General features: G+C 51.3%; 1 long non-coding RNA gene and 1 pseudogene across 3 annotated transcripts; both read right to left on the bottom strand.

Annotated features, from left to right (window-relative positions):
* Positions 1 to 313: 313 nt before the first annotated feature.
* LOC106735300 (uncharacterized) lies at positions 314 to 7,185 on the bottom strand. Of its 3 annotated transcripts, XR_003550067.1 has the most exons (4): positions 6,246 to 6,595; positions 2,671 to 2,842; positions 1,841 to 1,957; positions 314 to 751 (listed from the first exon to the last, which is right to left on the bottom strand). It is a non-coding gene; the product is annotated as an uncharacterized LOC106735300 (long non-coding RNA). The 3 variants fall into 3 exon arrangements; XR_003550068.1 differs by lacking the exons at positions 2,671 to 2,842; positions 6,246 to 6,595 and adding an exon at positions 6,721 to 7,185 and having other exon boundaries at positions 315 to 751; XR_001370655.2 differs by lacking the exon at positions 2,671 to 2,842 and having other exon boundaries at positions 316 to 751; positions 6,246 to 6,592.
* A 366-nt stretch (positions 7,186 to 7,551) lies between these two features.
* Positions 7,552 to 8,105, bottom strand: LOC102488957 (NADH dehydrogenase [ubiquinone] 1 alpha subcomplex subunit 3 pseudogene; annotated as a pseudogene).
* Positions 8,106 to 14,694: the final 6,589 nt, after the last annotated feature.

The following is a 14,694-nucleotide window of genomic DNA, read 5'->3' on the forward strand; positions in this document are numbered from 1 at the left end:
GGATGGCCCTCACTGACCACCGCACATGGGGAGGGACAGCCCCCACTGACCACCGCACACGAGGAAGGACGGCCCCCACTGATCGCCCACGGGGAGGAATGGCCCCTGCTGACCGCCCACATGGGGAGGGATGGCCCTTGCTGACCGCAGGACGTCCCCCACTGACCACCATACGCAGGGCAGGCTCATAAAGAGTCAGTGCCACTTCCAGGAAAGTTCCTAATCAAGGCTCCTGCATGCAGCTGTGCTCGGAAAACCCTACTGCAAGCCTACCAAGAAGTCACAAAGCCTTTCCTCATTCCGGTGAGTTGGAATCCCAGTCTCAGGACCCCACTGTCCTCGAGGAACAGGGTCCAGGAACTTAGGGCACTCATTACTCCCCTTAAACTTGGCTAGCTGCTGCCAACTCCCAGCTCCCTTCTGCAGGCTCAGGGCGCCCTTATCTCAAAGGCCTGTCTGTGGTCATTACACGCTTTAATTGTTCTCGGGAGACCCGGCAGCTGCTCTGCAGAGCTCTGGGGAGCAGGAGTCCCAGTAGCTGGGCAGGCCAGGCAGGGCTCTCCTGCATGCGCTGCTCTGTGCTCCTCCCTCCCGCCCCAGTCCCCACCATCCCAGCCCCTCAGGCCCTTGGAAGGGATGTGTCCTCCACAAACTCCTCGTAGGTGGACTTCTCTGTGGAGGGCCCTGAGCCCAGCAGCTCCACCACGCCCGCCTTCTCCAGTACTTCCTTCTCCAGAAGCTGCTTGCCCACCTGGAAGAGACGGCCCAAGTATGAGACAGACCTGAGGCAGAAGCCACACTCCCCAGACACCACCAAAGGCCAGTCCAAACCTCGGCAGGTCCAGGACAACGGGCACAGCCTGTTCATGACCTGACCTGTGACCAGCGACCTGGCTGTCCCTGGGAGAGACCCTATGCGCTTTCTCCACCTGCTCCTGGCGCTAAGTTAGCAAGTGCAGAGTTCGCTCGCAGGCGGAGCTGAGGGGACACCGGGCCTCCTCAACGAGCTGGGCAGTGGCCTCTACACTGGGCTGTCGCTGCGTCGCGGAAGGTTGGATGACATGGCCCAGCTTCGTACTCATCCCGAACTGCACGACCTGCAAGTGCACCGGGAGCTGAGGGTGAGTCTACAGCACAGCTGCCGAGCCGCGCGGACAGCGCTGCCCCTTACCTGGGTGACCTGCCGCAGGTCATCCTGGGCCCCGGTGGTGATCCGCCCAAAACAGCTGCTCGGCCACCCTGCCCCCAGCATCACGCACATGCGGAGAGCTGCTCCCACGTGCTGCTCGCGAGGCAGGTCCTGGGCGAAGCAGGTCCTGGGCACAGCCCCCTGCCCCGGGGGATGATGGACACCTCCATCACTCCTTGCTCGGTCCCACCCCCTCCAGCTGCATCCCCAACTGCCCTCGCATGTGAATGTGGGAAGAGTGGGGTCTGCCTGAGGAGTGCCCTGCCCACCCAGCAAGGAGCTTCACGGTTACAATGGAAGCCACCTCCATCCTACACTTCCCTCCCTGCCTCTCCAAAGAGGCTCTGGGGAACTGCACCCTACGGCACTGCTCCAGGGACAGCGACTGAATCCAGAGCTTGGAGGCGAGACTAACAGCAATGCCTGTCTGCAGTCAGGTGGTTGGTGGCCAAGGCCCAACCCAGAAACTCCACCTCCCAAGGAATCTCTGACAAACTCTAGACGTACATTCCTCGCAAGTAAAAAGGCGCCACCTTGATGCCCCATGCCCTCTGTCCACAGGCTGGCACATGGACAGCCCCAGGGTGGGGTGGATGCCAAGGCCCAGAGGCCAGACCGGACCCCAGCTGGCAGACACGTTAGGAGACCAACCTTCAGCAGGGGATCTGCATGCTCCAGGAACCAGCCCACGACATGTCCAGCCTCGTGATAGGCCACCACCGTCTTCTCACTGGGCTGTGTGTGGGACCTGGGTCTTCTTTTCAAGGCCTGCAAGGCACAGCCCAAGCAAATGAGGGAGGTGGAGGAAACAGGTTACAGGCAAGTGGGTGCTGATGTGGGTGCTCTCCCTGCACAAGGCTAGAGTCTGCTGCTCCATGTGATCCGCACAGTCCAGCCCAATGCCCGCCCCCCTCTAACTGTGTAGCAGAGAGGCCCAGGCCCACCTCCGCAGAGGGCACCCTTAGCCAGCACACCCTGTCCTCACACACAGCAGCCTGCTTTGAGCCAAAGCAAGCAGCTTTGTGAGAGCCATGAAGAAGCATCACATTTTCTGTGGCTTAACAAAAAGGGATGTGGAAGTCTGGTGGGTAGAGGGATGATTCTTCTTACTTGAGAGAGGTTTTTGCTATAGGGCACATGCACTCACCAGGGAGACAGAGAGAGAAAGAGCGAGATAGAAAGCAAGAAATCGCCGCCCAGGGGGGATGGCCCCTCCAGTGTCCTCTCAGGATCCTGGGCGCGCACGCACACGTGCACAGCATGAGTTTAAAGCCACCATGTCTAGGACTATGAACCACAGTGGACTAGGTGGGAATCCAGCGACCCATTAGGTGGGGGTCCCATGGCCCACTAGGCAGGGGTCCTATGGCTGACTAGTTGGGGGTCCCGGGACCCACTTGCCGGGGGCCCCACAATGTACCATTATGCTATCTACCGGTCACAGAAAGGATGACTTTTGACACCCTAATAGCCCCGCTTACAGGCAAGTAGCAAGGCAGAGTGCTGGCCAGCTGCAGGGCATGGCGGTGTTGCAATGCTCTGCATCACGGAGGCAATGTCACGAGGCCTGTGTCTGCGTCCTGCCCCTCCCTGGGCACAAGGTGCACACGTGACCCGGCTGGCTGAGGCTGGGTGGGTCATGGTGTGAAGACCCTGTTGGAGGAGTCTAGCTGTTTCTCTCATGAAAGAAATAAAGGAACGTTTTTATTTTTTATTTTTTTGGAGAGGTTTTCACTATAGGGCGCATGCGCTCGCCAGACAGAGAGAGACATGGAGACAGAAAGCGAGAAATCACCCCCCAGGGGGGATGGTCACGCTGCAATCCCTTCTCCTTCATTCTCCTCCCAGGATCTTGGGCACGCAAGCACACACACCCGGCATGAGTTTAAGCCACTGTGTCCGGGACTCGAACTGCAGTCGACTACGTGGGAGTCCAGCGACGTAGCCATTACTCTATCTGCTGGTACTAACACCATCATTTTGACTCACTGATTACAAGACTCTTCTTACATCCTGGCCTTGGGAAAGTATCTTATAACTGTATACAAGCCCCCTTATTTGTTATTCATTTCTTTCCAAAACCTACAAGCGCCGCTTCTACATGTTCCCCCTTTTTGGGCCAGGCCAATGGAAAGCTCTTCACTAAATTCTCTCACTTTCAAAAAAAAAACCCAAAAAACCTGTACCTAAACACCCCAAGAGAGAGGCAGGTTTTGTCTCCTCTCTGGCCTAGGTCTCACAAATTCATGCTTAAAAATAAACCACATTATTATTTTTATAGAGTTGATTATTTCTGTTGACATAATGGCGACTAAGAAGGGACCAAAAAAAAAAAAAAACCCTGATGTTCTTTCGAGGGGTTATTTTGGACCAGTACCTTGTACCAACACAATGGGCCCTTTGAACCCCCTCCAGTGCGGTGCAGAACTTGTCTTCGGGAAAAATAAATTCTCTGGCCTAAGACTTCCCCAGACTTGGTCGACGGTCTGGCTTATTTCTAAACTGGTTTGTTGCTTATCTGGGCTGTATGCTGCTTGGGGCCTGTCATTTGTTTTGTCTGTTAGAGGTAATCCAGGTTTGCTCTCCTCCAGGGAGGGTGAGTCTCGCCCACAATCATTTGTAACTCATTGACAACTAGATTCGTCCAACACCCTGTCCTGGGGCAGTATCTTGTACCATACACATGCACCTTATCTGACGCTACTTCCTTCCCAAAACCTACAAGCACCGCTTCTACATCCTGCCTTTTTGGGCCAGGCCAATGGGAAGCTCTTCAGTAAATTCTCTCACTCTCAAAATCAAATAAAAACAAACCTTGGGGTGTGATTTCTCTCTTTCTGTCTCTCTGTCTTTCTGGCATGCACACGCACCCTATAGCAAAAACCTCTCTTAAAAAAAAAAAAGAATAAGCTACACTGTTATTTTCACAGATTACTGTTGTTGACAAGCCTCACTAGGACAAGACAGCAAGGCCCTGCAGCTCTCTGGCCTCGCTTCTTTCATTGAGCCCTTGTCACTCCAAGGACACAGGACCCAGGACCCACACCTACCAGGGCAGTGCCTGCCATTCACTCCATCTGCGTAGTAAGTCCAACACAACCCCTCGCTTCCTGCAGAGGCCTGCCTATCTCACCTAGAACAAGGCACTTCCTTTGTCCCCACTCCCTTCTCTTTATTTTCTGTCTTTCCCTCCTCCCTCCCTTTCTTCCTCCCTTTCTTTTTTTTAAGGTTTGCTACAGGTTATGTGCACTTGCCAGAGAGACAGAGAGAGGGAATGTGAAGAGTCACCCCCTTGGGGGACGACCATGCAGCAGTCCCTCCTACAAGGTCCTCTACTGACGCTGCGCAGGCGCCTACACACACACACTCAGCGTATCTTTCCAGCTGTCTGATCCAGAACTGAAACTGCGGGATCGGCCATGTGGGATCCAGCAGCCGTAACCACCCGCCATGAGCTGGCCTGATTTTCTATTTCCCTTACTCTTGCTTCCTTTTCCTTCATACCTTAATATGCCACATACTTGCTTTAATGTCTGGGTCCTTTTTTACATGGCACTAACTCTACAAAATCAAAGACAGTACACAGCTCGTCAAGTGAAAATAGCCAGCTTTTATGCCTCCACAACACCGGGTTCCCTTGGGGAGTGCTGACTGGTGAGCACTTTTTCCTCAACTACCAATATGACTGCTGCTGCCTCTTCAGCCTCTCCATGGCCCCCTGAGCCCACAAATCACAAAGCTCTCAAAGGAGCAGCCTAGAGGCAGAGCCTCTGCCTACCTTGTTCACCACGATACCCCTGTTAATAGACTGTCAACAGGTAGTTCTCTAATGTGATAAAAATAAGTAACTCGGGGGCCCCGGCAGGCGGCGTGGTGGTTAAGGGTGCTGGCCTCCCATATGGCTGACCATGGTTGGAGTACTAGACCAGAAGACTTGCTTTCTCTCTCTCTCTCGGTCCCTCTCTGGTCAAATTAAAATAAGTAAATAAATAAATAATAAATAAAATAATTCTAAGAAAATAAGTAACTCGGGGCTGACAGGTGGCATGGTGGTTAGGGGGCACTAGACTACCACATGGCTGACCACGGTTCAAGTCTCAGCCCTGGCAGCTTGCTTTCTCTCTCTCTCTCTGTCCCTCTCTGGTCAAAATAATAAAACTAAATGAATAAATAAGTAAAGTTAAGTTAAAAGATTCTTAAAAAAAAAAAAAAAGTAACTCTAACTGGGAAAGAATTCAAACACCATCCAACCTCCTACCTTCAAATTAAAGACAAAGAAGTCCACAGCAGCTCAGTGATTCGGGACTCACCTGTGCTACAGTACTAGTCTGTACATAACCAACACATGACTGACTTTCGACCGAGCTAACAACCAGAACAACCTTCTGCATCCTGAAGATGCCACAAGGCCTCAAGTGAAAGACTCTGATTTCATGGATACTGCTAGAAACAAAATAACATGCAGCTTCCCAAAAGAATAGAGATGAGAGGGGGAAAAAACTATTCCTGGAAACAACAAAAAATAAAATCATTGAGTTCTTCCTATTTTACTACTGTCCGAAATACACGATACCTTTCGGAAATCAAAATTCAAAAATTCTGCATTAGAAAAAAAAAAAAAACACCTAGGACTGCTGCCCATCTATCAATACAAAAATAAAGCACTCTTAAAATAAGGAATGGTTCTCAGGAACAGCACATGGAGTAATGGTTATGTTGCTGAGCTCCCACGTAGTTGACCACGGTTCGACTCCTGGACCCGGGGGGCTTAAATTCAACGCCAGATGCGTGCCCAAGATCCCACGACGAGAATGGAGAAAGGATTGCGGTGTGGCCATCCCCCACCCCCACCCCCAGGGAGGATATTTCCTCGCTTTCTGTCTGTCTCTTTCTGTCTTTCCAGCGAGCGCATGCACCCTATAGCAAAAACCTCTCAAAAAACAAAAGAAACAAACCAAAAAAAAAAAAAAAAAAAGCAAAGTTCCCTCCTCTAAAAAAATAAAGTTAAAGCAAAGTCCACCTACAAGACGGGTGTAAGACGTGAATGAGATCTTACGTGTAAAGCAGGGCCTAGCACCTGAGCCCTCCGGCAGTACTAATCGTCACTAGACCGGCAGAGCTGGGCTCAACGACTGTCCGATCACGGACACCCAGCAGATTTGAACTCTCTCGCGTCCTGTACGATATCTGCTTTGGAAAGCAATTCAAGGAGCCAGACTCAACAGGTATCATGCCGCTGAGCCCGGGACGAAACGGGCTCGAGCGCAAGTCGCTCAGCGTCTGGCTCTTCGGAAAGAAACCAAGGAGGCTGCAGATGCCTCTTTTCGTTTCCCGAGGGGAACGGACAGTGGGCCGGGTACCCAAGAGACAGCGGGAATCTCGGAAAAGGGACGGCTAGCAAAAGAACCGGCGCGCCCACCACCTATCGGCGCACACGGATGGCGTCATTGCGGCGCCGACGCAGCCCCGCCCCTCCGCCCCCCCCCCCCCCCCCCCCAGCCGATGTGACAACCCCACCCCCGACCTCGCACCTCCAGGGCGCGCGCACGCGCAGCACAGGTTACACGTCCCCGAGGCGCCACACCCCCAGCCGCGCACGCCGGCTCGGGGCCGCGCGCATGCGCGCAAGCCACGCGCCGTTTCGGGACCTTTGTCTGCGCTAACGCCTGGCGTCCCGCGAAGCCGAACCGGAGCGGTGCCCCGCCCGCCCGCACAGCTGAGCGCAGAACCCTCCCAGCGTACTCGGGTTCCGCGCTGAGCCCAGCCCTGCGCCTTCAGACCTGCTTTGAGTCGGGCATTTCCCGGGTCCTACATGGGAGAAGGTTCGAAAAGTGAGCGTCATCCCGCACAGCCCCGCCGTCGTGCGGGGGCCGGGGCGACGCGGTCGCGCGTTCCCGGCAGCCCGACAGGTGCTCTCCGGACCTCGGGACGGAGGGGTCGGCTCGGTGCCTGTTTCGCTGTTCCCCGTCACGGCTGTTGATTGGGTTAGTTGGTTCTATACAGAAACTACCTCCAGGTTTTGGGTTGTTTTGTTTTAACTGGTGTAGTTTTATTTTACTTAAAAATTATTTATTCAGTTTTATTTATTTATTATTCGATTTGACCAGCGAGAGAGAAGGATAGTGAGAAAGCAAGCCAGGTCCAGGACTCGAACCAGGGTCGACCACGTGGGACTCCAGCACCTTTTTTTTAAAAGAGAGGTTGTTGCTATAATGCACGTGCATTCGTCAAAAGGATAGAGATGGAAAGGGAGAAATCACCCTCCAGGGCTGATGGCCACACCCGGGTCCCTTCACCTCCCAGGTATTTTTTTTTGGGGGGGGTGTTCACATTTTATTGGGGACCCCAGTCAGCACAGCTGCTCACAGTTTCTTCAGCCACTCCAGGCTGTGACCCTGCGGGTCCTGGGGGTGGCTGGGCACGTCGGGCATGTCCCGTCATCTCGGAGTGGCAGTGGGTAGTTGTAGGGTGGCCTGGTTCATCATGATGGAGTACTTGGTGTAGGGCTGAGTGAGGGCAGGATCGCGAGTCCTGCGATGGCAGAGGACGCAACCAACACCGGCTCCTTGGACCAAGCATTCCTGAAGAAGGTGGGGAGTCTCCTGGCCATGTTGGATTTTGCAGCAGCGGCCTCCTCCCAGTTTTGATGTGCCTGCATCTGTGCTGTTCAGGAACTGGCCGGCCTTGGAGTCGAGAATGAACCCACCTGTTTGTAGGTAGTGAGGCTGGGCAGGCCTTTGGGGACCCTTTGGTGTCTCCAGGGACTCCGGCCTGTGGACTGCACAGCCTTGTTTTCCCTGTCCTAAATTCTGTGAGGATGTAAGTAACCATAGCCCATCTGCCCTGAGACCAATGCAGTTTTCACATCTTGGAAGCAATCCCCTCTCCTCCATTCTCCTCTGGGGATCTTGGGCACACACGCACATGCGCCTGACGTGAGTTCTAAGCCACCGGGTCCGGGACGCGAACCACGGTTGACTACGTGGGAATCCAGCGACATAGCCATTACGCTAACTGCTGGTTCCCAATAAACAATAATTCTTAAAAAAAAAAACTGTTTAAAACAAAAAAGAAATATACTGTGCCCAAAATCATCTCACCAACAAAGCCTTGCTCATTTTAGACTGTGCCATGTCACCCAGTGAATCTGACCAACCTTTCTGATAATGTGAGAGTAGAATATCTTCATGACAGTACAGCCGATTCATTTGAACCTATGGGTCAGGAATGGCCCCTGCCTTCAAAGCTCATTATCTGAGAAGGACTTTGTTTTTGTTTTTTGTTTTTTTTTTTAAGAGGATTTTTGTATAGGGTGCATGCGCTCGCCAGACAGAGACAGACAGAAAGTGAGAAATCACCTCCTGGGGGGATGGCCACACCGCAATCCCTTCTCCATTCTCCTCTAGGGATCTTGGGCACGCACGCACACGCGCCCAGTGTGAGCTTCAAGTCACCGGGTCCGGGACTCAAACCGCAGTTGATTACGTGGGAGTCCAGCGACATAGCCATTACGCTAACTGCTGGTCCCCTGAGAAGGACTTTTGAGCACATACTAGAAGCAGCAGATGGTGAGGATACAGCTGTGATCAGGGAGTTTGGGGAAAACTACATCATGGATGCTGTGGGCAATGCTGCAGTTGCTTGGGAAGAGTCCCAGCCAGTAAGGACTGACGGTGGAAGGTTTGGCTGAGTGTGTTCATCCCCGAGTTCTCCCCACAGGTACTATTGCATAGCTCAGCAAAACAGTGTGATACTGGCCAAGGATTTAGCCCCCAAAGAGGTCATAGAGATTGAAGTGGGTGGTTGCTGCAGTCCCATGAAGAGCTCTCAAATGAAGAACTGATGCAGTTAGGATGGGAGTGGGTAGGAGAGGAGAAAAGTGAAGATGCCCCACCTGCCCTGCAGCAGCTGACCACTGGGGACCTGTCAGGAGCCTTCTCACATTTTGAGGCTCGCTTACAGGTTCTCACCAGTAACAGCCCCAGTGATGAGCAAAAATGGGAAGTCTCAGGGGCAACCAGTGATGCAGTGTATTGCTACAGGGAATTGCACATGGAAGCCAGTGGAGCTCAAAGTGACTGTCTTAGATCATTTTTCAGTGTATGTAGCCAAAAGTTAACCAAAGGCAGAGCACCAAGATGACATCAGTGGTCTCGCCCAGCCATGCCTCACACCTCCCATGCGTTTAACATTCCTGGAGCCCTTGCAGCTGCTATTTCCATCTTGATAGAGTATCAAATTTTGTCATTAAAGTTTTAATTTAAATAATGTATGGGGCTGGCAGATGGCATGGTGATGAAGACATGATTCCCACATGGTTGACCATGATTTAAGTCCCAGGCCTAGCGGGTTGCTTTCTCACTTTCCCTTTTTCTCTCTCTCTTTTTCTGGTCAAACTAAAAGATAAATAATAATAACAAAAGTAAATAAAAATATTTTATTTACTTTAGAAAGATTGTATGTTGGGGCCATCGAGTGGCATGTTGGTTAAGGCACTGGATTCCCACATGACTGACTGTGGTTCGAGTACCAGACCTGGCACCTTGCTTCTTCACTTTCTGTCTGTCCATCTTTTTTTGGCGAAACCACGTGCCCTATAGCAAATTAAAAGATAATGAAATTAAATAATTCTTTTTTTCTTTTTAGTAATATTTTACTATAGGGCATGTGCACTCACCTGAGAGATGGAGAGATAGAAGTGAGAAATTATCCCCAAGGAAGGGATGGCCATACCACATTCCCCTCTCCTCCATGCTCCCTTTGGAATTTTTGACATGCATGCACATGTGCCCGGCGTGTTTTAAGGTGCTGGATCTGAGACTTGAATGGTGGGTGACTACATGGGAGTCCAGCAAATTAAATCATTCTTTTTTTAAAAAAATTACATGCAAAAACAGCCAGGATACCTCTTTTTTGTTTGTTTAAATTGGAAGGAGGGTGGGCCAGCAGATGGCATGGTGGTTGGGGGCACTGGACTCCCACATGGCCGACCGTGGTTCAAGTCCTGGACCTGGCAGCTTGCTTTATCACTTTCCCCTCTCTCCCTCTCTCTCTCTCTCTCTCTGGTAAAAATAAAAAAAAAAAGATAACAAACGGAAATAAATAAATAATTCTTTTTTAAAAATTAAAAAAATAAATAAATAAATTGCAAGGAGGGGTGCTTTCTCCCTCCCCCTCTTTCTGGTGAGCACATGCACACTCAGGCAAATTAAAATGATAATTACACTATTAAGCCTGTGTGATTAAAGTAGTAGTCATATCTGTGGAGTAAAATAGAAAGTCCAGGAATGGATTTTTTTTTTTAATGGCTCAGGACAGCTGTTTAACCATTTGAGAGAAGAGAACACCTTAGACCCGTACCACACAACATGCACGAGTAAGCACCAAATGGACCAGGGGTTTAAGTGTAACAAGTGAGAACTTGTGAGCACCAATGCAAGTGGGCGAGGGCTCGGTAGCCTGGCTCAGAATCCAGATGGAATCAAGTATTATTAAGGTGGGTCATAGAAAAACGTAAACAAAGGGGCCAGCAGGTGGTGGAGTGGTTACAACACAGTAAACCACGCTGGGTGCATATGCAGGCGTGACCAAAATCCAGAGAGAGTGGAGGAAAAGAAACTGCAGTGTGGCCATCCACCCAGGAGGAGACTTCTCACTTTCCCTCTCTCTCCGACAAGCATACACACCCTATGGCAAAAAAACTTAAAAAAAAAAAAAAAAAAGTAACTTTCCCTTGGGAAAATAAACACCACAAAGAAGGTCAGAAGCAACTGGCAAGGCATTTGCAGCACATCTCATGCCTAATGACTATCCTTCATACGTGAAGAACTCACAGTGAGCAGGAAAAAGCCCAGTAAAACGTGGGCAGAAGACATCATTTATAAACAAAAAAGTTAGATCCTAAAACAGGAAAATACGTTCAACCTCACTCATGCCTTAGAGAAATTTAAATTAAAACACAAATATCAGAAAGCGTAGCAGCACACCCTGTTGGTAAGGCTGTAGGGTAATAGGCACTTGTACCTGCCTGGTGCGGACACAGCTCGGTGCGACCCTTAGGGAGGGGTTTTTGATGCTATCGAAAAAGTCCAGGTTTGACTCAGCGATCTCATTTAAAGACTGTCCCTGGGCAAGCAGCTGGAGTGTGGTGAAGTTGCTAGACTTCCACATGGCTATAGTTTGAGCCCCAGACCTGGCGGCTTGAAAACCATGCCAGGCACGTGTGTGTACATGCCCAGAGCCCCAAGAGGAGAAGCAACTGTGCCATGGCCATTCCTCCCCCCTTACCCCCAGGGGATTTCTCACTTTCCTTCTGTCTGGTGCGCACATGCACCCTATGGCAAAAAGGAAAAAAAAAAAAAAAAAAAAAGATTGTACCCTGTGTAATGCACTTCCAGCAAAAGAAATGCATGTGCTCAGGCTATTCATTGCAGCCTTGTTGATAACTGCAAAAGCTAGGGAACAGCCTGGGTGGTCATATAAAGAAGAGGTGGGACCAGCAGTTAGCGTAATGGCTATGTCGCTGGACTCCCATGTAATCAACCACGGTTCGAGCTCCAGACCCAGTAGCTTTAAACTCACATCAGGCACGTGTGTGTGAGTGCCCAAGATCCCGAGAGGAGAATGGAGGAGAAGGGATTGCAGCGTGGCCATCCCCCCAGAGGTGATTTCTCACTTTCTGTCTGTCTCTCTCTGTCTTTCTGGTGAACGCATGCACCCTATAGCAAAACCTCTCCAAAAATAATAATAACAACACTGGAAAAAGAACCTAACTCACGATGAGAGGGAAGCTTCCCCGTCTCTGTGGAGTGCAGTTCTGGTTACTTGCTCTGTGTAGGCAGCATGTGCTCGAGCAGGCACAGCTCAGTCCTTCATCCTATCTGCATCGCAGTGAGGCGTGAGCGATGTAAAGACATCTTCCAAAGCAGACATTCCTGAGATTTTTTTGAGTCATAGCCTTTGAGATCCTGGTCAAAACTGTAGATCCTATCTTAACAGAAAAGCATACACCTACAGAGTTTTTTTAAATATATATATTTTTTTATTGAACTTTATTTATTTTAATTTGACCAGAGTGGGACAGAGAGAAAGTGAGAAAGCAAGCCACCAGGTAAGGGACTCAAACTGCAGTCAGCTATATGGGAGTCCAGCGCCCTTAACCACCGCACCACTTGCTAGCCCCCACCTAGAGTTTTGAATCCAATGTAGGAGGGAAACTCATGACACTTCTAAAGTCCATCTACTAATAACCCCTGCTCAAGGGGGCCGGCAGGTGGCAAGGGTGGTTAAAGCTCTGAATTTCCACATGGCTGACCAGTTTGAGTCTCAGAGCTGGCTGCTTGAATTTCACCAGGCACATATGCGTGCATGCCCAAAATCTCAGGAAAATGGAGAAGGGATTGCGGCGCGGTCATCCCCCTAGGGGGTGCGTTCTCACTTTCCCTCTCACTGTCTCTCTGGTGATCACACCCTATGACCAAAACCTAAAAAACAAAACACCCTGTTCAAGGCAATGGGAATGGCCTTGAGACCCAGTGAGGGCCTCGTGGGTCTGACTTGTGAAGGTGAAAGCCTGGGGAGAGGAGGACTTTGGCTGAGTCTGCAGTCACCTGTATGACTGGCAAGTCTTGTTGCTTAAATGAATGAGACAATGCTTCCATGCAGACCCTAGAAAGAAGACATATCTTCTGCTGAGCATTCTGTGTACCAGGCAGAGCTGAGTGCTTCCTGGAACCCTAACCACCTTACGCAGTCTAGAAAATAATGAAGGAGGACCAGCAGTTGGCGTAATGGCTATGTTGCTGGACTCCCATGTAGTTGACTACGGTTCAGGTCCCGGACCCGCTGGCTTAAAACACGCCGGGCATATGTGCATGCGTGCCCAAGATTCCGAGAGGAGAATGGAGAAGGGATTGCAGTGTGGCCATCCCCCCTAGGGGGTGGTTTCTCGCTTTCTGTCTCTCTCTGTCTGTCTGGTGAGCGCACACGCCCTGTAGCAAAAACCTCTCAAAAAAAGAAAATAATGAAGGATGGCAGAGCTTATGTAACGACCTCCCCTAGTCTGTCAGCAGGCTCCGGGGGCCAGGGGGTCTCTAACAGCAATGTAGTGCTCCTCCCAACCAGTTGCGATGCTACTTTACCCCAAACCAGACTCCATTCGACCACACTGTGTGGGGAAGGCTGTGCATTTTCCGAAAGCCTGCGATCAACCTTGTACATCAACTACGGTTCAGGTCCCGGACCCGTTGGCTTAAAACACGCCGGGCATATGTGCATGCGTGCCCAAGATTCCGAGAGGAGAATGGAGAAGGGATTGCAGTGTGGCCATCCCCCCTAGGGGGTGGTTTCTCGCTTTCTGTCTCTCTCTGTCTGTCTGGTGAGCGCACACGCCCTGTAGCAAAAACCTCTCAAAAAAAGAAAATAATGAAGGATGGCAGAGCTTATGTAACGACCTCCCCTAGTCTGTCAGCAGGCTCCGGGGGCCAGGGGGTCTCTAACAGCAATGTAGTGCTCCTCCCAACCAGTTGCGATGCTACTTTACCCCAAACCAGACTCCATTCGACCACACTGTGTGGGGAAGGCTGTGCATTTTCCGAAAGCCTGCGATCAACCTTGTACATCAACACTCTGCTTTGTCCCCAAATGCACCCCACACACGGGCCTAGGAACACATATTTAATGAGACAGTGACAGTGGCATTGTGACATCCAGCCCTCCCCTGGCCGGCCAGGTCCTGTGCTGTGGGCCACCTTCAGGTACACTATTCCACAAGGAGCCAGCTGAGACAGGTTCCTCACTGGGTTCTTCCTACCATGCTGTGGGCTCACAGAAAGACACATGATTCTGTCTAAAAGACTGTCATCCAGAAAGGGCAGGCAGGGAAGAGGGAGGTTCCCTGGAGGGCAGTGGTAAAAAAGGGACCCAACCCTTTCTTTGTCCAACAGATGCCAGCTCCTAGCTTTTCCGGTGGACACAATGTCTTATCACTGACCTACGGAGGGGTGAGTCACGTAGGAGATTCAGGATGGCCGACACCTGCCGGACAGAGAGTGACCCATGGTGAGCAGTGTCCAGATTTGGGGTGCAAGAAAGGGCATCTGTCTTTACCCTCCTCCCGCACAGAGCCCGGCTGGCCCAGTCTCACTTCACACTAAAGAACTTCAGCAGAGACCCAGCCGGCCATTCCGCCTGGGGGCAGGTCAATGCCACCCTCCCACTCTCCAGATGGAGAAACAGGACAGTCACGAGAGTCCTGCCATCGCCACGTGGGGCAACACGACCCACGCTTTCCTTCTGGTGCAGAGGGGCGCACAAGGAGGTGATGCTATCTGTGTGCCCCTCGATCAGGCAGCTGACGTCCCGCTGAGTCGCGTGTTTCCTCTTGGGCTTCCTGGTCCAGGGGACGAATTCCGCAGCTGTGTCCCCTGACCCCAGGCTGCCATGGGGTGCACCAGCAGCCAAGCACTGTCCAGGCTGAGGAGGGGAAGAGAAAACGCAAGGAGACA

The sequence above is a fragment of the Tupaia chinensis genome, unplaced genomic scaffold, assembly GCF_000334495.1.
Source record: "Tupaia chinensis unplaced genomic scaffold, TupChi_1.0 Scaffold000355_1, whole genome shotgun sequence".
Taxonomy (NCBI): domain Eukaryota; kingdom Metazoa; phylum Chordata; class Mammalia; order Scandentia; family Tupaiidae; genus Tupaia; species Tupaia belangeri.